Genomic DNA, 17,141 nt, shown 5'->3' on the forward strand with positions numbered 1-17,141 from the left:
CAGCTGGCTTGCTTGTATATGACAATTTCTCTAGGCCACTAGATTTTTCGTTTCACATAGGCACTATGGATTGGCGAGGCCCAAAGTAAGGTGGATCTCACAAGGTTAGAACCAAGCAGCTTCCATCTCTGAGATTGCTCACTGATAGTTAGAAATGAGGGCCAAAAATAACTTCAGGCTATCATTTTGGTTCTTCTTATGCTGGAAGAACTATTAGCCACTGATATGGTTCAAAGCATAAGGTAAATTAATTCTTGTCTTTCTGTCTATAAAATTCAAAGCTCTTTCTGCCTTTCAGGCTGCCGGGAAGTACCAGTATCTGCCAGAGGTGTTGTGCATTGTATGTTACTCAATATTTTTCTTCAAACATATAATACAGGGGGAAAAAAGCAAAAACAACTGAGATGGAATGGAGAAAGCTTTTATCAGCCTTGTCTTGCAATTCCTTTCCAATAAAAATCAGACACATTCAGGTTGGTAAATTAGTCCTTTCTAACAAAGCATTGAGCCAAACACAGAGAACTCAAATGACCAAAGTGCTGTCTAGCTTTGGACTGAGAGATAGTAAATGTTCATGATTTCTGTAAAAGAAAGGAAATAACCAAGCAGCCTGCACCATGCTCCCTTCCTACATACTGGAAGAAGATAGCAGACCATGGAAAGGTATTTTCCTGAACATTAAGCCCACCATTTTGCTGACTGCTTTCTACATGATTCTTGTCAATCCTGTGCTTAAAAAACTGCCTGCACTGTAAGCCATTCATCATTACTTTGTGCTCAGTATGCAATGCCATCATGTGCATTTCTTGCTTCAAATGCTTCTGATGACTTTGATAAGAATTTGCTTTTCCTGTTATAGCAAAGTTTAATACGTAATATTCTTAATTTGTTAATTAAGATTAATTAATTAATTTGTTAATTATTGGTGTTCACATATACAATGCCCCCTGTAGAGACAAATGAATGGTTTGATGACCATTTATATCCATAAAAGTCTCACAGACTTTTCCAGACAGGAGAATGGGAAATGAGAAGGTGCAGGAAGGGACTTAATCCTCCTCTCAAAGAAGTGTGCAAAAAGCTGGTCACCAGCTGCACACTGATGTCCAAGACAACATCATTTTATAAGAGCACCCTAAACACCTGGAAGCTTGCAATATCCACAGTTCATTTAAAATTGTGGCTTGAATTAAGTAACAGTCAGTGCCTCATAGGACAGCAGAGTCAGTATATGTAGCCAATCCTCACTACCCAATCCAGCCTAATGAAATGTAATTAGATTGACTTTTCCCCCTAAGTCACTCTCTTTGGAAGTCAGCTCTAAGAAGACTTCACTGATGCAATTTGTTGGCACTCTGTGGGGAGCAAATATACTTTTGTTGCTTGTCACTAGTACAGATTTTTTCTCAATGACAAAGTACTGTCCTCTAATTTGGGTGAGCTCTAACTCTTCTTTAGTAACAATACTATAGAAAAATCAAATTATTTAAGATCTTATTCCAGATAATCTTTTCCCCTTCTTTCCTCCTTCCTGTGTATGAAATACTAATACTCACTCATATTCAGCTAGAGCCACATAAACATGCCTGCAGATTGGAAACAGCAAGCAGCAAGAATGGGAAGGTAATGAGCACAGGAATTAAGTGAGATCAGTTGAAGCAGTGAGATTGTTTCTGATTTGGAAGATGATGATGAAGTTTTGGTAGGGCTCACAAAATCAGGATGGAGGGGTGAGAAGGTCAGTTATCCTGACCTGTGGAAACTGAAATCTATTTTAGCAAGCATGTTTCGGCAGATGAAAGGGGACAACGTGACAAGGCGTGGAGGTAAAGAGATTATTTTGGTCTGGTAAGCAAGACCTTGGCATAGACGCAGAGTTTAGCAGTGAATGGGTATCAGGACGTATCAATCTGAAATTTTTGAGACTGTTCCTGCAGAGACATCAATGTTCCAACTAAAGCATTTTCCAGCAGTTTAGTTCTTCAATTCCTGAGGGAGGCATAGCCATGTACTCCTCTAGTTGACAGTGTCTGTGCTTCCCTCACAACTCTTTTGCATTATGTCTTGAGCTGTTGCTGTCTGTACCTCTGAACACAATTCTGGGCAGGAAATATTCTGACTCTGACAGCATAGTATGGATGTAATAACAGGTGCATGTCTGTACTTGCTGTCCAAAGTAGGACTTCCTGTAGTTCTCCTGAATGGATTTGTCTGATCAGAGTTTCTCCATTAAGTTCCCAGCAGAGGCTCTCTCAATACAGGTTATTATAAACAAGGCTCAATCGAGTATGCAATTAGCCAATGATTTTTGAAACAAATCGTAGAGCTGCCTCTCACTCTGAATGTTCCTTTGGCATAAATTCTAGAACTGTGTTTAGTGAACACATGGAAACAAGATCAGAAGAATACTTTCATGCCATTACAGGCAGTTGAGCAAGTCAGAAAAATAGAAAATGAAACGAAATCAACAGGTGAGCCAATGCCGCACAGGCTGTGTTCTGTGCAGCCTGAGCCTCTTCATCCACACGTACCAAAAAAGCCACTTACAACAGGTCCCAGCAGGGTGTCAGAAATGTCAAGAATATCAGCAGTGGTGCTAATTCTGAATTAAATATAGCGTGCCTTATTTTCTCATAGCTAATGGAAAAAAAGCCTGAGAAATCAGTACGTCTTCTCTAGTAACATGTGCACCATCCTGTTGCTGCCATCAGGAATTTGCAACTGAACTTCAGACCTCCATCCCCCTTCCCTCAAGAAAGAGGAAAACATCTGGATAATGGTGATTATGCCAGAAATTGATAGGAAAATACTCATGTCTCATGTTTCCTGGCTGTGTTTTTATAGTTACATCACATATCTGTACCTTATGTATGTCAGAGCCTCTCTCTAATACTTTAACAACCCATGCTAGCAAATATCCAGGTGCTGCAGAGTTCATCTCAGCTCCCTAGCAAACCATCCAGTTAGAAAGCTACAAGGATTTCTAAAATTCCCTCAGCTTGTTCACGTACATTTAGGTCCTCAGCTTTGTATTATGTTAAAATAATTTGGTTGATGTTTTTCTTATAATGTCTTCATTCACAAAGCAGAAATTGGAAGACAGTTCATGCTAAATAAACCCCAAACTTCAGTAATTCAGTTTGGTTGCATAATTCTCCTTGAGCATGTATTTAACAAGATGAACAGATGATGTCTTACTTGGCCATTTAATAGAGAACTGTGACATCCTATTGCTACCAGAGCCTCAAATGTTTTTAAAACCTCAGTGCCAATGGCAAGGTCATCAGGAGAAGCTGTCCATTACCAAAACTGCCTTTTGGCAATGCCCAAACAGGAATCTTGGTGGTAATGGTGATAGTGGTGGTAAGATGGGTTCAGGACATTGCCAGCCTATGATATCACTGACATCTGGTTTTTCCAGGTGTTTGGTGAAAGCTGTGAGAAATAGAAATTACTTACAAAGAAGTCTGGTGTTCTATCAGCCCGTTTTTCCTCTATAGTTATTATAAGGAAATCAAATAGTATGTGGGAAAAAACACATGAAAGATGACCTAGGGCAAGGTACCAAATAACCTGTTACTAAATATGTGCTGCCGTGAGCATGTCCCATGGCATTGCAGCCTGGACCATCAGAGCCCAAAGCCCTCATCAATCTCCAGGCAAGATGTCCTGAACTCAGGGTTTCCATTTCAGTTTAAAGATTTACACATGTAATATGACAAAGGGAAACAAGAATAACCTGGGGTCTCTCAAGAGGTAGAGAACACACAGGAAAAAAGAAGAGAAACAATGGACTGTTTTCTTAAAAACCAGCCAAGAAACTGCTCAATGCGAGGAGAAAATCAGCTCAGTTTCTGCAGATTTCTTAATGGAGTCATGGTCTGAATGGTCATGCTCTGCAATTCCCAGAGCTCTACAGAGAAAACAACAATTGCTTCTACATTTTACTTGTAGACATGCAGGAAAGAACATCAGCAGAAATGCTGCATTCCTGTTCAACCACAGAAAGCAGGAGATAGCAGAGATGATCAGCTAGTATCAGCTGCAGCCATGCAGTGAAGCAGCTTCTCTCCCCCTTCAAATAGTGCTTGTCAAATTAGTATGATTATTGGATATTATGCTACTACAAATAACACAATGACATCACATGTAGCACAGGAAATCATAGAAAACTAGGTAAATAGAGCCTTTTAAAGCTAAAGAAGTAATAAATACTGTATGGACTAGGTCCTGTGTGACAAGGCCCTGAAAAACAAAGCCTGAAATAAAGCAGTGACCAAACTGAAAAAATACTGCTAGGAGACAAGCCTGAAAACTTTTAGCAAATTAGTATACACAATAATTTATTTTAAAAATCAACCATATCTATCTGGATCAAAGCTGATCAGAAGTTTGTCACTTAGGCAGTTTCATGAAAAAAAATTGTACTTCTGTTAAAAGCAAAGCATTTGACAAACGCAAACCATTAAGGTTAATCAGTTTTTACATCACAAAGAGTATTTCAGTGCTTTTGTTTGTGTATTTCTCTCATGATCTCATAATTTTGTATTTGGCTAGCTGAGTTCTCCTGTGGATGTAGCTGTAATAGCTGTTCACATTTCCTGCTAAGGATATTGTTTTGCCTACACTTGCCCAAAACATGTGTACATTTGTGCTGTAAATAAGAACTGGACAATGGTTTTCACCTGTATCCACTCACTTTCCCTACCCCAATGTTCTCCCAACTCCACTCCATCATTAATGCTCTCCATAGAGACAGGAATTTTCCAGGTCTGATACATCATCCATTGCTAACAATGTTACACATAACATAGGGATACCACTTTCAGTAGCATCCTAGTAATGCCCTTAAGAAATTAATGGTTCTACATTGGCCTTTCCAGGGAATTTAGCAACTGAAGCACAAAGAAGGAGTGGTTGCTTTGCATCATCCACCCCACTGAAGGATGTGACAAAGAGCTAAACTGGGATTGGGAGTGTGGCAGCAGCCACTCATGCCACAGACATACATATTTCATATATGCATGAAGGAGCAGAAATAAGATTATTTAAGTTGTTTTAATGACAGCATGCCTTTTTTGAATGTTTGATTTTGCAGGATTGCTTGTAAGCTATGGAAGGAACAGTCAGCTGTGAGTGATGCACTCACATGGTATAACCACTGGGAAACAGAGGGAGACATGGACTGACAATGATCCTGAAAGCTTTCCAGACTGGGTACAGTCTCAAACAGCTGTGGTGATAAACACCATATTTCACCATAAAAGAGTGCCAAGAGACTGCCAGAGGTGAGTGTCATGCAGCAAAATCACAAAGCACCAAATGAATCCATGCCAGTGACCACAAAGTCTATGGCAGCCAGGCTTTCTTCACAAAAAGAGGTGCCAGCTATACTCTGCATAACTTGCAACCCACTCCTAGCCAGCTTTAGAACAAGTCCAGTTTTCAATCCTTCCAGTCTATTCAATTTATCACTATATGATGTCACCCAAAGAGAATACAAAAAAACACAACCAGCATTTACTTTGGTGTGCTTCTCCTCCCTTGATCTCTCCCCCTCACCCCTTCCAGAAATTGTCAGCAAAAGTGAATACTTGCAGTGTTTCTGTTCCGTAAATGGCTTCATGCTTAACAGCAGGCACCAAAAAGGTTCAGTTCTTGCTCTGATCCTGTGTTTATACTGAGCTGGAGGTGGTTTTAAACCATCTTCCATATTTGGGGTCTACTCAAAGCTGAGTGACCTAAGGGCAATCTACTGATGCTCCATCTCCAACATCTACAGAGAGGCCCTTTTGAGCCTTGAACAAGTAAAGAACAGCCATAATATTTTCCCTCTTTGCCTCACGAGATTTAGTGCAGAAACTCTGTCCTGCCCAGAAAGTCACAAAGTGGCCTTACTGCCACTGACAGGCCTCAGAAACAGGAATACAGACAGGGAGGAATCCCATTTCCCTTTCAGGCTTTTTGGATAATGGACTGAATTGCCTGAAACAGTAAAAGTCTCCCCTGAGATACATCACTAGGCTAAAGGAACACCCTGACTCCTTGTGCCTCAAGAGGTTGTGCCAATGAGCAGCACTATGAAAGAAATGACAAATTGGGAAAAGCCTTCCTTAATGGATGCTCAAAAAAAAAAAAAAAAAGAAAAGAAAAAGAAAAGAGAGAGAGGCCACTTGAGGCACCTAAAGCTGTTAATAGTGACAAGACAAGAAGGGATTTCTGGTTAATCAACATCAAGGTCAAAGTCTTGTGGAATAAATTTCATATACAGTGAATAACTCACACAAAGTGATGGCACGTTTAGCATCAACTCCTGGCAAAGATTTGTTTGCTTAATGACTTTTCTCTTTTTTTCAGGCCAGCAACCTTTGACTGAAGAGAGTTTGTTAAAAGAGCTAAATGTCAGTGAAAATGTGCTGTTAATCCTACTCATCAACAAATGTTAACCACAAAGTGATAATAAAGAGAAAAAAGAAAAGACCTGGCTCCAATCAGGATTATGCTGGGTAAGTGCAGAGACCCACATGACTCTCTAACAGGCGGCTCTCATACTGGTTCTCCAAATATAGGTCACCAACCCTGGTTTTGCAAAAGGGCTTTGATGTTCGTTTGCAGACGGATACACTGTACTTTTCCTTTGGCTTGTGCAAACAAAGAGAGGCATTTTGGTTTTCTCAGCAAATTCTATCAGATGTTTTATGCACAGCAATAAAAATTAAGTAAATCTTTGATATTACAAGTCTTCCTTGCTTGAAACAAGCTTGGCTCAGCTACTGGTGGATGTAAAGAAAAAACACGTAATTTTTTTCCTAGATAAAGAAGTTTACAGATGTCTGTAATGTTTTGAAGATCTCAGCATTTGCTGACTTTAATGATCTCTGTGGAAGCTGTTGTGAAGCATGAGTTGAGGAAACGAGCGTGTTAAACCAGCTTTGAGCTCTTCCCAGATTCTGACCTTTGCTGCACACATCCCTCCTAACTCTAAATCATCTCATTGATCAATGTAATTAAGTTGTGAGCAACTACTCCTCTTGAGCAAAGTTTGCTGCTCTGATTTCATGCTGGAGGAACACTCGAGCCTTCAAAGGCTTGCCTGTTCATCCATGTTCAAAGTAAAAGCAACAAAACCTCACATCTAAGAAAATTTACTGCTCTCCCATCAGTGCTAACCACCCTCAGGCTGTGTTCTACATTTTCTCAAGGAAAAGCACAGTATAGCTACATGTATGTTTGTGCAAATTTTAGATTTATTTATTTTTAATCAGGGTTGGAGTTTTTGAGGCACCATTACAGATCCACTAACACTTGGTTTTAGTTTTGGTTTTATACCAGCTGCTGTTAACAGCAGTGAAGCAAATACAGCAATTTCTTTCCAGAGAAGAGCAACAGCTTCTCAGGTTCCTTCTCATGTTCAAAATACTTGGGACAAACCCATGCAAGGTTTGTGAACCTCTCTCATGATGCATTGCCACTGAAGTGAAATGGAAGGTATGAAGCTCCAGCACCTCTGAAGCTCTCAGATCTTCCACTGCTCCTTCCTGGAAAGCCTACAAAATAGTTCCTGCTTTTATGAGCACTACACAAGGTGTTATAGAGTTTCTATGCTACCATTTCAAAGGTACTGCTTCTGATCTCATGAAAGCATGCAAAAGACCATTTTATTAACCTTCTTGTTTTGGCTCAAATCAAGCAGGGATTTCAGTTGTGTGCCTGTAGGTGGTTTTGCATTTTCCACAAGCATCTACCATTACTATATAACTATAGCTAGCACTGTTTGAAATTAATTATATCTAAGGCTCCAGCAACACAATCTGGAAAGGCTGTGACTGCCAGTAATTCTATATATTCTAAAATTGTTTCTTAAGTTTCATCATTCATGAAACCATTCAAAATTCTTGAAAATATAATACATGACCTCACTCATCACCACTGTATCATCTCCTCTTACTTAGTAAAACTACATGTATATGTGTATATGCCCCTAAATATACTTTTTCACAGGAGCACACACTCACCTATACTGTTTTGCATTTAAATATATATTGCTTTTAAATTCTTAACATGGATGTGACTGAGAGGATCTCTGGTAGCAGAGAAATTAGATTGTGAAGTCAAGTGAGAAAGCCAGAAAATACGAAACTATTAAAAGCACATTTTCTAGTCAAGGTGGGCAGAATTTGATCTTCTCTTTTCAAGTATTAACTCAGGGCAACTTTACTTCAGCTGATGAAGTTTAATGAGTTAAAAAACAAAGCAGCCAGAACATCTCTCTTTCCTAGAAACTGAGTCAACCTTTTAAAGCAAGAGTTTCTCTTTTCAGTGGTTTTGAGTATTTGTAGGTCTCTTGAATCCAGACTTCCAAAGGTTAATAGTCAGGATTACTTTAAAAAAAAAAAATGTTTAAATTGTTTCATGAACTTGAGATGTGCTGAGTACTCCTGGTTTCTGCGGAAATTTGTGGCAGCTTCAAGGTAACTATCATCATCTCACTTCTTTACTCAGAAATGTAAAGAAATGTAAATAGGTACTCAGGTACCTATTTGGAGGGACACTCTCTAGTTTATTCTACAACTTGGTTTTTCCAATAACTACAAGGTAGAAAAGGGCACATGGAATCTGCACATCACATCAGTTGTGCTTACAAAGAGATCCCCCAATGCTGTCAGTTATTCACAGGGCACATTTCCTTTCTACAGATTAGAACTAGGATTCACAAAACTCCTTCATGTGTTTTCCATGTGTTCCCCCAAAATATCCAGCCATATTTTGGTATGCATCAGAAAGAAGCTAAACTGAAGGAAGGATGAAAATTTCTCCTTTGTTCTTTAGAGACATAATTAAGGACTTGATTTTTATGTTGCAATTCTTTAAGCAGAAGAATTAAACTAAATCCTTTGTACCTTGACAGAAACACCAAACACAAAGTTCTCAGTTAACCCTCTATGGACAGAGTAAGCAGGGTGGGCTTTATCATCACACACTGCTCAACAGGAATAAAGCAGGTTGTTCTCCTTGTTTATCCACCCTCTCACATCAGATGCCAGAAAATACATAAAGAAGGAACAGCTATGATTGTCATGAGCTGTAAGCAAGCAATTATGCAAGCTAATTTTTGCATGTAATAGACTGTGTTATTCCTATAGCTACTGAAACATACACACAGGCAAATCTCACAGGTATTTTGTTACTCATGCTTTTCATGCTGTTGTCAATGTTGCTCAGATGACACTGCAGAAACTCAGGATAATTGGTGGGCAACTTTGCATTTGATACTTGGGATCATAATCACTGTATGACAAAGCTGGGTCCCTCCACAACAGAGTTAGAAAATTTGCAGTCCACTGCAACACCAAGACTCAAAGGGCTGTGCTGTCCTGCTCTCGCTATCATTAATTCAAACATTCATGTAAGGTATTTAGGACCTGCTTGCCAGATTGCAAAGGTAGATGTTTTGTTTGGCTCTCCCAGCAGAGCTGAGCCCTGAAGTGAAGCCAAGACCTGTAATCATTTGCCTTGGCTGGAACAAAAATAAACATAGCCTGTACTGTATGCACTTCTGAGGTAATTACTGCCATTAGATCACAGCCTGGAAATGAATTTCAAACCATGCAAAGAGATGGAATACAAAAAACCCCTATGTTCAAATCATGTTAAATGTCCAGTTATAACATGTCAAAGTAAGGAGGGCTCAACTGAAAGAAAGAACTTTAGCTCCAGCCCACCTTGTCAGACCCAGCGACTGCAACCACGTGGTGAAGTCAAACTGTCTCTTGGTAGGGGCTGACCCACAGGCCCAGCAAGAATGGACTAGGAATGACATTTGAGGTACTATTGCCTCTAGCAAAATAGACCTTGTGTTCCTTTAGCACTGCTTAAGGGGTGTGTAACAACTACTACATGTTTTCCCCTCTGCATTCTTTAATTTCTCTCTGACTGCCTGTCGCCATTGCCATACAGGCACTTACCAGCTGAGCATCACCCAGTCCAACCTCATTTCATCCAGTTAATTCCTCCCAGACATCAACAGTCTAAAAAGGGAGACTTTCATTTATTTGTAAGGATCATTGGAAAAAGACAGACTATAACAAGAGAGTGAATTGATCCCAAGTTCTCGAACAGCTTAGTAACCCAGCACAGCAGCTTTCCTGGAATGTCACTTCATCTCCCTATTTCAATCCATGTTCACCCTTCACAGTTGTCAAAGAGACAAAAGCCATCCTGTACTCCTTCAAACACCAAGACATGGAATATCCGCAGGAGATCACAAGAGCTTTAGACCCTGATTGCCCCAGGAGGAAGCTGTCTTGCCCCAAGATGTCCCTCTGAGTCCCCCACTGACCACATCTCATACTGGTGCAGCACTCAGCAATTCCCACCAGCCCACCATCAGGATCATGTATAGCCCTGGCTCCTCAAGCTCACTTCTGTAACAACTCTCTCCTAGAGCCAGATTTATTAATTGTTGCACCATTCCAACCTTTAATGGTAATAAAGAAATGCTCCCAGCTTGGCTGACAAAAACACTCTCTGTGGCTGCACAAGTGAGACTGTTAGGTGTGTTAGGTGAGACTGGTGGAACACTGTTAGGTGTGTTTGCCTTTTCCTTGACCTTGCTGTTACTTTGAAGCCATCAGAGGCTGCTGCTCAGAGTGGCTTCAAGGTCCTTTTTTAGACTCACTGCCATTGACTGGGTGACAACAACACAGTGTCTTTAACTTCTGATTCAGAAAACAGTCATTCAAATAAAGGATACACTGACAGCCCATTAACTACAGCAATGATTGTTGTTGCTGCCACAGTTTCAGAGAGACCTATTTAAAAATAGATTAGGGTCTTGGAAACCACTCAGCTTATTCTGCCTTTTTTCCCCTCTTCTTTGCAAGACAAGTTACCAAACCAAACCTGGCATTTGCTTCCTCTCTGATCTAGTTACAAGTTCATTATAGCAATATTGGCCAGCAGCAAGTAACTTATTAAATAAATGCCCTTTAAGTGCTTCTACCTGGATAGTTGTTTCAGATAACAGAGAGATAGAGGAAAGGAAGGGTCTGGCTTGGCTCTGCCCATTTTCCAGCTTCCCTTGTAGAAGCTGGAATGGCTAGGAGGCCATTCCAGCTCTTCAGGCACTGGTGAGCAGCATCTCCCCAGGGCTGCAACCAGAGGAAAAATGATACAGCCCTTTCAAGGCCACATTGGCCTTTACAACAATCCTAAAAAAAACCTTCACTCTAATCATCCAGCATTTGTTCTGTGCACTCTGGCAAATGTACATTTGTAGGAAATGTATTTATTTGCATGTATGCATTTATTTACTTTCTCAACAAATACCAGCTTTCAATCTTTGCAAATCATTTTTCAATGAAAATTATTTTGCTATATTTTTTTCCCCCCGCAGAGCTGACAATGTCACCCAGGAAGCCGTTGTCATCCCCTACCAAGAGACAAGAGCCCTGCCTGCAGAAGGAAATGAGCAAAAGGCTCCGGATAGACAGCTTGACACAATGTCACCAGAAAGGTGGTGCTGGCTTGGTGATAAACAGCACAGATACTTCTTTTAGAAAAAGTAGAAGAAAGACCCAACCTTCTGAAAGAAATGTTCCACTTCAGGTACTTGAAATAAACAAGATCCACCATAACCACTACACTGCAGGCTTCTGGCATGGCTGCCTCTTGAGCTCACCTCTTGATGTGGTTCCAACAGCATTTAAAGAATAGCCAGACATTTAATGAATTTACAAAAGAGTGATTAGGACCTTCACAAAACACAAAGAGACCTAATACCTGTCAACATCATCATTAACCATACAAATCGTCACCACCATCCTTTTTCCCCACTTTTGCAATGGGAAGCCACCACTGGTAGAATGTGTCCAACACATTTCTGCTTTGCAGAAAGCAGGTTACTGCTTCTGGCTATTTCACAATGAGGTAGCCAGAGATGACTCAGCTAGACAGGATTTGTTTGTTTGTTTGAGTGAGGTGTTTTGCTGTTTGAGTTATTTTTAAACTTTGAGGGCTAGAGAAGCTTTACAAAGGGATTTGAAAGCAAATCGTAGTGAATATTTGACTCAAACTAAGTGTGCACGTATAAGTGTACTCAAAAACTGACATGTACACACTTATGTTTACTATTTCTTCAGTACTGTTTGATGTGAACAAATGCTTAAATTCAAACACAGAATGAGATGAATGCTTGACGTTCATAACACACATCTTAAACTAACAGAACTTGTGAACATAAAGAGGCCAAATCAATTAACATGCTGCTTATGGCATTGCAGAAGATTCCATCTTGTTTTCTCATTAGTACTTATTTCTCTGCCCAAGATCACGAGTCTTAAACATATAGTCATCCAAAGCAGAATGCTTGCATCTGTCATTAGGTCTGTGAGATATGAAATCTATTAAATCCATGAGCCCTGACACTTTTCTTTCCTCTAAGAATTCAGAAGTACAATAAAAACTTCAGGTCTTTTATATTTTATAAGGATCATTTGAGGCAGTCTTGCATTAACTTTAATGTTTGCCTCCTTTAATGATGTAATATACTGAACATCTACTTCCTGGACCAAGAATTTTTCAAAGATCAATATATTATTACAAGAAATGTTTACTTGCCATCTAACCTCACTTTAAACCAAACATACAGTGAGGTTTTTCCCCTTACAAAGAGAAATTGTCAAACAACCTTTTCCACAGGCCTATAATCAACCCTTTAAATCAAACATGAATAACAGACTTTCATTTATCAATTGAACCACTGGTTTTTGGTGGGTTTTTTTCCCTTCACTTTTTTGGGTGCAGCAGATAAAAGACCCAGTTGTACTCTCATAGCCCATTGCTTTGTAATCAAACTCTGCATGGGAGAAACATTCCTCTTTTTTTGTGATGGGGAAAGAAGGAACAGAAAGAGGGAAAGTTAAGGTTTTTTTCCTCCCTTGTTTTCCCCTTTGGCTTAAGCTTTGTTGTCATCATTTTGAGGCTTTGGGAGGAGTATAACTGGAGGTTGTTGTTCCTATAAAAATCTTTGAAAGCCATTGTGTAGGTGGGTCAAAGAGAAACCAAATTAAAAACTAACAACTTCTGAATTTCAGCAGCCAAAGTTAATGTTGACTGAAAACCAAAAAAAAGGGGGGAGGGGTAGGAAAAAGAAAGTGGCCCTACAGAAAGCAAGGGCCAGCTGAGAGATCTAGCGGACAGCAGGCTCTGAAGGGGCAAAGCTGCTCCTTTTGATGTGGGAGGTCTGCAAGTAACCTACTGGGACACTCCCTGGGCTATCTCATTAACCATGTCACCAAAGCCCCCCAAGGTCCAGAGAATCATAACATTATCTCTGACATTACCACACAGATACAAGGTTCCTTAGGCAGTCTATAAACATGCCTGTACTAACCAATTCATCGTGGTTTGACACCCCTGCAAGAGCTGGATGCCCTTTAGTGAGCCACATGAATTGCCCCAGTCATTCATCAAAGTTTCTCAGAGTGCATTTCACACAGCATTAAATTTAATTAAAGCAACATTGACTGCATTGTAATCCTCTGGAGGCTCTTTGTCAGAAGGAGCTGGAACGCTTTCTACTTAAACATCTATTGTTTAGGTGGGATTTTTTCCTCTTCCATTGTCTGAACCCAAGTGATTTGCTGCCTCTCCCTGTTTCTTATTTAAAAACTCATATTTATGAAGAAGTTCTGTCATGCAGACAGAAACCCCAGCCTGACTTGACAAACAGTTCAGCTCCTATGCACTTGTCTGCAGATGCTGGAGAATATAGAGGATTGCTTTGAAACTGAGAGACATGTAAAAAAACAACCCTTGACACACATAAATGAAGATTAGTTGCAGAAAGGATGTGTGCAGTTAAAGCCACCTGTTTGTCAGCACAAATCCCATGCACATCCCTGTGCACATCTTCTGCTTTGGTGCACCAGCCAGGGGCCACTGTCACCTCCTCCCCTTGGTGCTGGAATGAATGGTGGCTCCAGATGCAGCAAGTGCTCTGTAGGCCAGGCCATCTTTGCCAAGAACAATGATTGCACTAGACCCCCACAGCAGTGCAGGGCTCTAGCAGTGTGCATTCTTCTTGGTGGAGGAATAGCAGGCAGAACCCAAATTGTTAAGTGTCTCTTTTGCCAGGTCTGCTCATCCACACTGCCAATCCCACTGGTTTAGTTTACCTTCTATTTTGTTGACCCCTTCTAGATAAGCATCAAAAGACAAGATTTTTCTCCCAGCCTAGTTTTCTCTTGATCCTCTCTGCCATACCCCACCAATGTAAAAGCCCTACTCTTCTGTTTGATGTTAGTCTGGGAGAAGACATGCCACACAATTCTCAAAAACATAAAGATTATTCCAGCACTGCACTACAGTGAGAACAGATGGAAGTACAGTTTTGCCCAAGTGAAGATAGTTGTTGCACTCACTTTTCCTCCCTGTGATGGGGAACAGTTTTTGAGATCTCTTTCTCTGTATGCAGTAGGCAGAATGGGATCACATACCTTCATAAGCAACACAGGTGAAAAGTCCTTTGCTGTTATAAATGCAAACAACAGAATAGACTAAGGAAAATCTATCTACAATAAGATTTGGTGGCTAAACCACTGATTTTGCTACCCTATTGTCTCCTCACTCTCCTATAACTTAGTTTACTTCTGTCTAGTGGTGATGCTCCATTTTTCGTCTTACCAAATCACTTGGTATCACAAAGACAACTTCTCTGCCTGCTGTGGATGTATAGAGTAGCATCATCCTTCCTTTGTTCTCCAGCCTGAAAAATAAACCTCATTATTATTACTGCAGTGGCCTGGAAGCTCCAGATCTTTCTATTTCTTTGTGCAGGAGAATAGAATAGAATAGAAGGCGCTCACGTTGCCATCATCCATGGTTATTAGTAGAGGATCAAAAAAAAAAAAAAGAAAAAAGTATCGTTTTCTATTTCTGCAAAGAAAAGCAACTAAGCAATTCTGCCCAAAAATGGACCTGCTTAGGCCTCGAGGTTTCAAAGGACCTGACAGGGGGGTCTTGGGAGAAATTCTGTGTTATGCTCAGCCAAGATCAATGTTATTGTTTATCTCAGAGAAGTATTTATTTCCAGTTCTCAGTACTTCTCATGGCTCCTCATGTGAGATCCTCTGCTGCCATGTCGTCACGGAAATGGTTTCATATAATAACGGGAGGTGCTGAAGAATCAGATCATTTTCTTCACAGAATTCACCCATCTATGCCATAGACTCAGTGTGTCACAATGCTTACCAGCTCAGAACTTGTTTCTTATTTGTTGCCAGTTCTGAGATTTAAGAAAAGACCCAAAAAGAGATCCAAGCCCCGTACAGGTCCCGAGCGTCTTGACACAACCCTGACCCAGGTAAAAGTATACTTACGGTTAAGCAGAAGTGATATGAATCCAAAACCAAAATTGCTTTTTCAAAACTGTAGGCTGAGAGCTTATGCAAGTCCTCAACTGATGAGAACTGAAGAAGCTTTACAAGAAGATATGGAAAATTGGCAATTGGCCGCTCTGGAAAAAAGAGCCTCTGTTTTTTATCTCCCTATAACTCTGCCCTAGAGCTAAAGGAAGGAGAGAAATTTCTGTAACCCGATTAATTCAAGCAACTCAGCCTCACCACAGTGCTAACACCACTTTTCCATTCTTCATACACACTAACTGAGTAGAGACCCTTACTAATACAACAAGCTAAATTCCCCCCAGAAAACCACAACATTCACACTCAAGAATTTTTGCCTTGGAGAAAAACACAGCTGAGGAAAAAACAAACAGCCTCTATTCTTTAATAGCTTTCTCAGGAATTTTGCCTTGTGGTGTTTGAGTGGAACAGAGCTAAATGCAGAGCTGAAATAAATGTACAAGTCCTCCATGTCTCACACACACAGAGGCCATCAGATAGCTGTTAATGCTGCTCTGGGGTGTTGTGATCTGCAGAGGGCTGCATTAGTTATGCAGGGCACACTGATTTTACTACTGTAATTGCACACATATTCACACCCCCCATCACAGCCTTGACGGTAAAACTTGTGCATAACATTATACTTTAGACGACCTCCTGCTGACTCAGAAAGAAAAACTCTAACTTTATTCTACTCTCCCTTGGTATTTACTTCAGTTTTCCTTTCAAGCTTCTCAAACACACAATAAGCTTTTGATTATCAGGGTTTGAAATGCTCCACTGGACACCCAGTGTGTATTTATGAATGGAATTAATAAAGAAGCAATCTGACTCCATCAAGGGAGCATTTTCAGCTACTCTTAAGCGTCACAGAGCAACACAAGTAGAAATTGAGAAGAGCTAGAGGCCTCCAGCCTTATTTTTTACATTTATTTAGTCACACCCAGTAAAATTCTTAGAAATTAACATTTGTCATATTGGGATCTCTGTACAGCCAATTCATTTAATGAACTGAAAAATATATTAGGGGTTGCATATGCAACCAATCCAAACTATAAATCTACTTGTGTTGCTAAAGAAAGGCAGTAATATTACCACCCTTTAAGACAAATAATTTTGGTTTAGGTTTTCTTCCTCCTCCACACAGATTTTTCAAGTGACGTTTTCACTCTTTTTTGTCAGTGAATTCTCATAGAAATTCTTAAAGTCCAGATTGCAGATTCCTTATAAATAAATCATGAAATCAAATGAGTTTGCAAATAAAAAGAAAGGAAGGAGTGGGACAGGTGTGTTAAACCTTGCCTTGACAATTTACACTATTGTTCTTAACATTAAGGACAAGTATTTCATCCTTAACATTGAATATTAGATGTTCATGAATCCTTTGAGAGATCCAGGTAAAAAACTTTAATATTTCACTGCAGTAATTCTGATGTCACAGCTAGATAATTGTGTCTTAGGAATGATGACCCAAAATATGATGTGGGAAAGACTAATAAAACTGTGGCATTTTATGAATATATTTATATGTGTATCTTTAATACTCAAACCAAGGAGGACATTCTCCCAGATGAGAATGGAACTAATGCCTTCCCCTACTTTTTCCACCTGGGGAAGGCCCACTCTATTTGCTAAGGATACCTTGCCAGGAGAAGGGAAGTGTGTGTCCTGTCAGTGTGCCCTGTGCACCAAGCCCCTGATAGCACACGGGATGGTCTCACTGACAAATCCCCCATG

General features: G+C 40.1%; 1 protein-coding gene and 1 long non-coding RNA gene across 4 annotated transcripts in view; one reads left to right on the forward strand and one right to left on the reverse strand.

Moving 5' to 3' along the window:
• The window catches only part of LOC111928861 (uncharacterized), a 28,080-nt gene extending 13,277 nt beyond the window's left edge, over window positions 1-14,803 (forward strand). For both annotated transcript variants that reach the window (XR_015286950.1, XR_015286949.1), the window contains 3 exons: window positions 5,099-5,288; window positions 6,358-6,506; window positions 11,396-14,803. This is a non-coding gene — a long non-coding RNA (uncharacterized LOC111928861). The remainder of the gene's footprint in view (window positions 1-5,098; window positions 5,289-6,357; window positions 6,507-11,395) is intronic.
• Window positions 1-17,141, reverse strand: part of CDS1 (CDP-diacylglycerol synthase 1) — a 249,811-nt gene that overhangs the window by 183,840 nt on the left and 48,830 nt on the right. The window lies entirely within an intron of this gene.

This window comes from Cyanistes caeruleus, chromosome 5 (genome assembly GCF_971803275.1).
Source record: "Cyanistes caeruleus chromosome 5, bCyaCae1.hap1.1, whole genome shotgun sequence".
NCBI lineage: Eukaryota > Metazoa > Chordata > Aves > Passeriformes > Paridae > Cyanistes > Cyanistes caeruleus.